The sequence below is a fragment of the Neoarius graeffei genome, chromosome 4 (genome assembly GCF_027579695.1).
Source record: "Neoarius graeffei isolate fNeoGra1 chromosome 4, fNeoGra1.pri, whole genome shotgun sequence".
In the NCBI taxonomy this organism is placed as follows: domain Eukaryota; kingdom Metazoa; phylum Chordata; class Actinopteri; order Siluriformes; family Ariidae; genus Neoarius; species Neoarius graeffei.
Genome location: NC_083572.1, coordinates 71,059,820 through 71,067,307, shown reverse-complemented (window position 1 = coordinate 71,067,307; position 7,488 = coordinate 71,059,820).

The following is a 7,488-nucleotide window of genomic DNA, read 5'->3' as shown; positions in this document are numbered from 1 at the left end:
GGATATTGCACTTGGTATTGGATAAATATTTAAATAACCATAAATATTGTACAAGATATGGGTAGATTGACACATTATTGATTGTGGTGTGTGTGTGTGTGTGTGATACTTCAGAGCAGAGTTCAGTGTGGTGATAGATTTGGGACAGAAACTGTTTTTGAATCTTGTGGTGCATACTTTGTTTGTTCTGTTATGTCCTGAGGGCAGACATTCAGACAGCTGATGGGCGGGGTGGGATGAGTCCTTTAGGGTACAGCATGTTTTCTGCAGGCAGCGGGATGTGCATTCGTCCTCAAGAGCAAACAGCTGCTTGTTGGTGATTTGTTTGTTTTTTTCTGCAGTCTTTATGACTCTTCACAGTGCCTTCTTATCTGCTGCAGAGCTTTTACCATACCATATCAAGATGCCGTTTGTGAGGACACTCTCAATGGTACAGCGGTAGGACATCAGCAGCTGTTGCAACAGTTTGATTTTCCTGAGTGTTCTCAGGAAATATGGTCTTTGTTGTGCATTTTTAATGAGGCAGTATGTGTTTGTATGTTCATGTAAGGTCCTCTGATGTGTGTAAATTACATAAGAGACCACTTTGCAGATTGAAAAAGAAAACATAATGAAGGCTACTGGGTTTTGCTGCAAAATTAAGAAGCATGTGTGACAGTCAAAGTGTCCAGAAGAACTGTGACTGGTTCTGCAAGATGCTCAGTAAAACCTACAGCTAATTTCCTCATAAAACTGCACTAACTGTACCTGAGGCTACGAATTTTTTATTTTTTATTTTTTAAAGCAAAGGGCTGTCTGGCACCAAATATTGACTTTGTTTCATTTATTATGGCTTATTCCTGTTTATATTACTTTTTTTAAAGACATTTTTGGCAGCAGGGGCATGGTCAAGCATCAGTCTGTGACCGGAGGGCGGAGTCAGGGAAGGTAAGTGGCAGAATCACTGCACCTGAGGTCTATTAATGTGTGTTTGTGTGTCTTCCCCAGTGACTGCGCCCTATTTAAGGAGAGAGCGAGAGCAGAGGGGAGCTCTCTCCCCAACCAGAAGACTAGTGTGCTTGCATGCGTGCGTGTATGGCTGGGAGAGTGTTCAAGCTGAAAAACTGAAAATAAAAAGAGTTTGGAACTTAATTCTGGCCTGCCATCTTTCTGTGCTCCTCCCACTCATACGAACTGCCACAGTGGTGCTGAAACCCGGGACGGAGCACAGGAAAAGAACAGCCCCATGGAGTCCTCCCCCTTCGCAGACCTGGTCCATACCCTCGCCATGGCCCAGCAGAGCCAGCAACAGGTGCTAGTCGCCCTCTGGAAGGAGCAAGAGCACCGGTTCGAGGCCCTGGTGTTGGTGCAGCAGGAAGATCGACAGGCGTTCCGGCACCTCCTCGTGTCGGTGGGGTCCACCACCTCCACGGGCCTTTCTCCCCTCACCCTAACTAAGATGGGCCCGCATGATGACCTCGAGGCCTTCGAGCAGGCAGCAGAGGCCTCGGGCTGGCCGGTGGAACAGCGCGCGGTGCGCCTCCTCCCCCTGCTAATGGGCGAGGCGCAGCTGGCCGCACTACAACTCCCCACCAACCACCAGCTGGTCTACGCGGACCTTCGCCGGGCCATCCTCCAGCAAGTGGGGTGCACCCCCGAACAGCATCGACAGCGCTTCCGTGCTCTGCGCCTGGAGGAAGTCGTCCGGTCGTTTGCGTTTGGCCAGCAGCTCCAGGACGCCTGCTGGCAGTGGTTGAGGGCCGACAACCGCGACGCCGAGGGAATCATCGATCAGGTGGTACTGGAGCAGTTCATCACCCGCCTACCAGGGGGGACCGCGGAGTGGGTCCAGTGCCACCGCCCGGCGTCGCTGGATCAGGCCATCGAGTTGGCAGAGGACCATTGGGCAGCTGTTCTGATGGTAGGACAGTGGACATCCTCTTCTTCCCTCTACCCTCTCTCTCTCTCTCCCCCTCTCCTCCTGTGTCTTGTCCTCGCCCTGTTCCCCCACCCCGGAGACGGGGGTCGGCCCCACCCCAGCCGGCCCGTCACACCCGCGGTGCCCTCCCGTTTTTCCCTTCTGTGTCTGTCTCTTCCCCCCCTCAGGTGAGTGAGCCCCAGAGCACCGGTGCAGAGAGGAAGCCCAGGCCGGTTTGCTGGTGCTGCGGGGAGCCGGGCCACCTCCAACAGCAGTGCTCGGCAATGGAAGTGGGCACGGTGGATCGGATCCCCGACGCGCCAGGAGCCGCCCTCAATCGGTCCAGAGCATATCGCATACCAGTGAGTATCCAAGGGGATACATATCAGGCGTTGGTGGACTCGGGCTGTAATCAGACCTCAATTCACCAAAGCCTGGTGCAAGACGAGGCATTGGGGGGAGCACAGGGGGTGAAGGTGTTGTGTGTGCATGGGGATGTTCACAGCTACCCTTTAGCGTCGGTCCACATTCTTTTCTGAGGGGAAAAATTTTGAGTAAAGGCAGCGGTTAATCCTCATCTCACCCACTCGATAATTTTGGGGACTGATTGGCCGGGATTCGGGGAGTTAATGAGTCATTTAGTGAAGAGTGGGTCCTGCCGTAGTTCAGCAGGGGGAGGTCCTGGTGTCGCATTGGTGGGAGCAGCTGTCACAGAGCCGTCTACATCATCTCCACGTCAGAGTAAGGAGCAGCAGGCTCCTCCTCCCTCTCTCAGGGAATCCCTCGCAGATTTTCTGTTAGAGCAGTCCCGAGACGAGACTCTGCAGCATGCGTTTGACCAAGTGAGAGTAATCGATGGTCAAACGCTCCAGCCAAACGCCACCCTGTCCTTCCCCTATTTTTCTATTATGAAGGATAGATTATACTGAGTGACGCAGGACACTCAGACTAAAGAGCAAGTCACGCAGCTTTTGATTCCAAAGAGCTGCTGGGAATTGGTATTCCATGCGGCTCACTTTAATCCCATGGCTGGACACTTAGGACAGGATAAGACACTAGCCTGAATAATGGCCCGGTTCTATTGGCCAGGGATTCGCGGCGATGTCTGTAGGTGGTGTACGGCGTGCCGCGAATGCCAGTTAGTAAATCCAGCGGCCATTCCAAAAGCGCCTTTGCACCCTCTCCCATTAATTGAGACCCAGTTCGAAAGAATTGGGATGGATCTCATCGGGCCATTAGATCAGTCAACATGAGGGTATCGCTTTATTTTAGTTCTGGTGGACTATGCAACGTGATACCTGGAAGCAGTGCCTCTTCGCAATATCTCAGCACGCAGTATTGCGGAAGCGCTCTTCCGCGTCATCTCCCGAGTCGGAATCCCGAAAGAGATTCTGACTGACCAAGGCACCTCATTTATGTCACGTACACTGAACAAACTATATGGGCTATTAAGAATTAACCCAATCCGCACCAGCGTTTATCACCCACAAATGGACGGTTTAGTTGAACGGTTCAATCGCACCCTCAAAAATATAATTTAAAAAATTCGTAAGCGAGGACGCACGTAATTGGGATAAATGGCTCGAACCCTTGTTATTTGCAGTGCAAGAGGTCCCCCAAGCCTCCATGGGGTTCTCCCCATTCGAATTGTTATATGGGTGTAAGCCATGTGGTATTCTAGATGTGCTGCGAGAAAATTGGGAGGAGGGACCTTCACCAAGTAAAAATGAACTTCAATACGTTATTGACCTGCACGCAAAACTCCACACACTCACACACCTAACCCAGGAGAATTTGCGGCAGGCCCAAGAATGGCAAACCCACCTGTATGACAGGGGTACGCGCCTTAGGGAGTTCGCACCGGGAAATAAAGTACTCGTACTGTTTCCCACATCGAGCTCCAAATTGATCGCCAAGTGGCAAGGACCCTTTGAGGTCACACGGCAAAGTCGGGGACGTCGACTACGAGGTGAGGCGAATGGACAGGGGTGGGGCGCTACAGATTTACCACCTCAATCTGCTCAAACTCTGGAACGAGGAGGTCCCCATGGTGTTGGTGTCAGTGGTTCCAGAGAAGGTGGAGCTGGGGCCGGAGGTTCAAAAGGGAGCACTTGCATCACATACCTCTCTGGTCCCCTGTGGAGACCACCTCTCCCCGACCCAACTCGCGGAGGTTGCCCAGTTGCAGACCGAGTTTTCTGACGTGTTCTCGCCCCTGCCCGGCCACACAGACCTCATAGAGCACCACATTGAGACGTCCCCAAGGGTGGTAGTGGGCAGCTGCCCTTACAGGCTACCCAAACACAAGAAAAAATGTGGTTCGGGAAGAACTCGAGGCCATGCTCGAAATGGGCATCGTCGAGGAGTCCCACAGTGACTGGAGCAGCCCGGTGGTCTTGGTACCCAAGGCCGACAGGTTGGTCCGGTTCTGTGTAGACTATAGAAAAGTCAACACGGTGTCTCAATTCAACGTGTACCCAATGCCTCGTATTGACGAGTTGCTTGATTGACTAGGCATGGCTCGCTTTTACTCGACACTAGATTGGATAAAGGGTTATTGGCAGTCCTTTGACTCCATTATCCCAAGAAAAAATGGCCTTTTCCACACCGTTTGGCTTATACCAGTTTATCACACTTCCTTTTGGGCTGTTTGGGGCGCCCGCTATGTTCCAGCGGCTGATGGATAGGGTCCTCCGCCCCCACGCCGCCGATGCGGCCGCGTACTTCGACGATGTTATTATTTATAGTAATGATTGGCCGCAGCACCTGCAACACCTGAGGGCCGTCCTTAGGTCGCTGAGGCAAGCGGGTCTCACAGCCAACCTGAAGAAGTGTGCGATTGGGTGGGTGGAAGTATGGTATCTGGGCTTCCACTTGGGCAACGGGCAGGTGCATCCCCAAATTAGCAAGACAGCAGCAATTGCGGCCTGCCCAAGGCCCAAGACCAAAAAGGGGGTGAGACAGTTCCTGGGGCTGGCTGGCTACTATCATAGGTTTATACCTAATTATTCAGACGTCACCAGCCCACTGACTGATCTCACTAAAAAGGGGGCGCCAGATCTGGTCCAGTGGACTGAGCAATGCCAGCGGGCTTTCTCTGAGGTGAAGGCTGCACTGTGTGAGGGGCCACTGTTACACTCCCCTGACTTTTCTTTCCCCTTTGTTACAGACAGATGCATCGGACAGGGGGCTGGAGGCCATTTTGTCCCAGGAGGTGGAGGGGGAGGACTGTCCAGTGCTGTACATCAGCAGGAAGTTGTCGGTACATGAGGGGCGCTACAGCACCATCGAAAAAGAGTGCCTCGCGATCAAGTGGTCGGTCCTCGCCCTCTGCTACTACCTGCTGGGACGCCCTTTCACCCTCTGTTCGGACCATGCGCCCCTCCAGTGGCTCCACCGCATGAAGGATGCCAATGCGCGGATCACCCGTTGGTATCTGGCACTCCAACCCTTTAACTTCAAGGTGGTCCACAGGCTGGGGGCGCAGATGGTCTTGGCAGACTTCCTCTCCCATCAAGGGGGGGGGGGGAGTCGGCTGCAGGCCGGACGGCCACCCGGCCTGAGTCGGGCGGTGGGGGTATGTGGCAGCAGGGGAGTGGTCAAGCGTCAGTCTGTGACTGGAGGGCGGAGTCAGGGAAGGTAAGTGGCAGAATCACTGCACCTGAGGTCTATTAATGTGTGTTTGTGTGTCTTCCCCAGTGACCACACCCTATTTAAGGAGAGAGCGAGAGCAGAGGGGAGTTCTCTCCCCAACCAGAAGACTAGTGTGTGTGCTTGTGTGCGTGCGTGTATGGCTGGGAGAGTGTTCAAGCTGAAAAGCTGAAAATAAAGAGAGTTTGGAACTTAATTCTGGCCTGCCGTCTTTCTGTGCTCCTCCCACTCATATGAACTGCCACACCATTTTTGGTCTACAGCATTTCTTTACATGTGCTGAAGCTTTTGCACAGTACTGTACATCAAATTCTGCGCTGTTTCTTGTTGAATTTGTCATATATAGCCCTGCAGTTATACAAACTTGCCAACCCTAAGATAATTAAAAGTAGTAGATCAGGCTGCACAGCACCATCCCCCCGCATTCCAAGTACCATATAGAAAATTGATTGAGGAATCAGACCAACATACTTCACAAAATGCATGCTTCTCACCTTGCCTCAGTGCTTTGATGCATGGATGATCCGATGACAAAGTCACCTTGAACTTGTCGTAGCGAATCTTTTTTTTCCTTCTGCATTTTCATTGTTCACCATCAGTGTGTGTTTGGTTTTTACACATACTGGCATGATTTGTTGTAACATCAGAGCTCATTGCTGAGTGGATAGAACCATAAAGAGATCCAGTGGAATGGTGTGATAGAGCAATACAATTTAGATTCAACATCATTATCGTGCCATTCCGTTGGCTCTCGGCTTCACTTAATATGACTATTTGATGCTATATACTTGTATCCCCTGTGCCGAAAAAAGCTGAAGTGAGATCAGAAGAGCGAATCCAACAGTGTTCACTGATTATTACCTCGCCCGGGACGGAGTCCACCAGTGGGCAAGGTATTGTTTTCAGTGGGGTTTCTTTGTTAGCAATGTTTATGGGAAAATGGCTGGACCAATCTTCATGAAACTTTCAGGATAGATGGGCATTGGTCTCAAATAGAACCATTTTGAGAGTCATCTGGTCAAGGTCACCAAAAAGGTCAAAATAGTTTTTTTCCACGATATCTTCCTTCCTGTTCATCATATTTACTTCAAACCAATTCCAAAATGTTCATCTTTCAATCCTGCTTCCATTGCTATGCTACATGATGCGGTATTTCTCATAGTTTTCTTTCAAACTTTCATTTGTTTGTGTCTGTCTGTCTGTCTTAACAATCTAGCAGATAGACGGCAGTTGACTTCAAATTTTCAGGGTAGGTGGGCAATGGTCTGAAGATTACCAGATTAAATTTTGGGGGTAGTCGGGTCAAGGTGAAGGTTAAGGTCAACCTTTTAGTCAAAATAACATTTCCCATTGTAACTCAAAAACGGTTGCCGATAGACAGATGTTTACGATTATAAGCATATAGGAACTCTCATATGGCCTTTCATTTGGCGCCATGATCTTTGACTTTGAGTGACCTTGAAAGGTCAAATTCAAGGTCATGGATTTTCAGAGGGTTGTAACTTGAAAACGGTTGATGGAAGATAGATATTTACCATTATCAACTTATAGGAGGTGCAATATGGGCTTTCATTTGGCACCATGACCTTTGACCTTAAATGACTTTGAAATGTCAAACTCAAGGTCATAGATTTTCATAGGACTATAACCTGACATCTGATGATTGAGAAATATTACCATTATCAACATATACTGTAGGTATAAAATAAGTGCTGCCGGGTGAGGTTTGCTTTGCCTGGCAACACTTGTTTTGTAATGTGTTAGGTTTTAGAACTAAAAGCAGTAGGTGGTATTCACCTGTTAAAAGTGTGAATCAGTAGAGTTGGCAAATATGACTGACTTATGTGATAAATATTTTGATCAGACTCTGGCTGCTACTTCAAACATATACTGCTAAAGCAGGGTGTAATTTGCTTGGCAGGCTATGTGTCATTTGAATA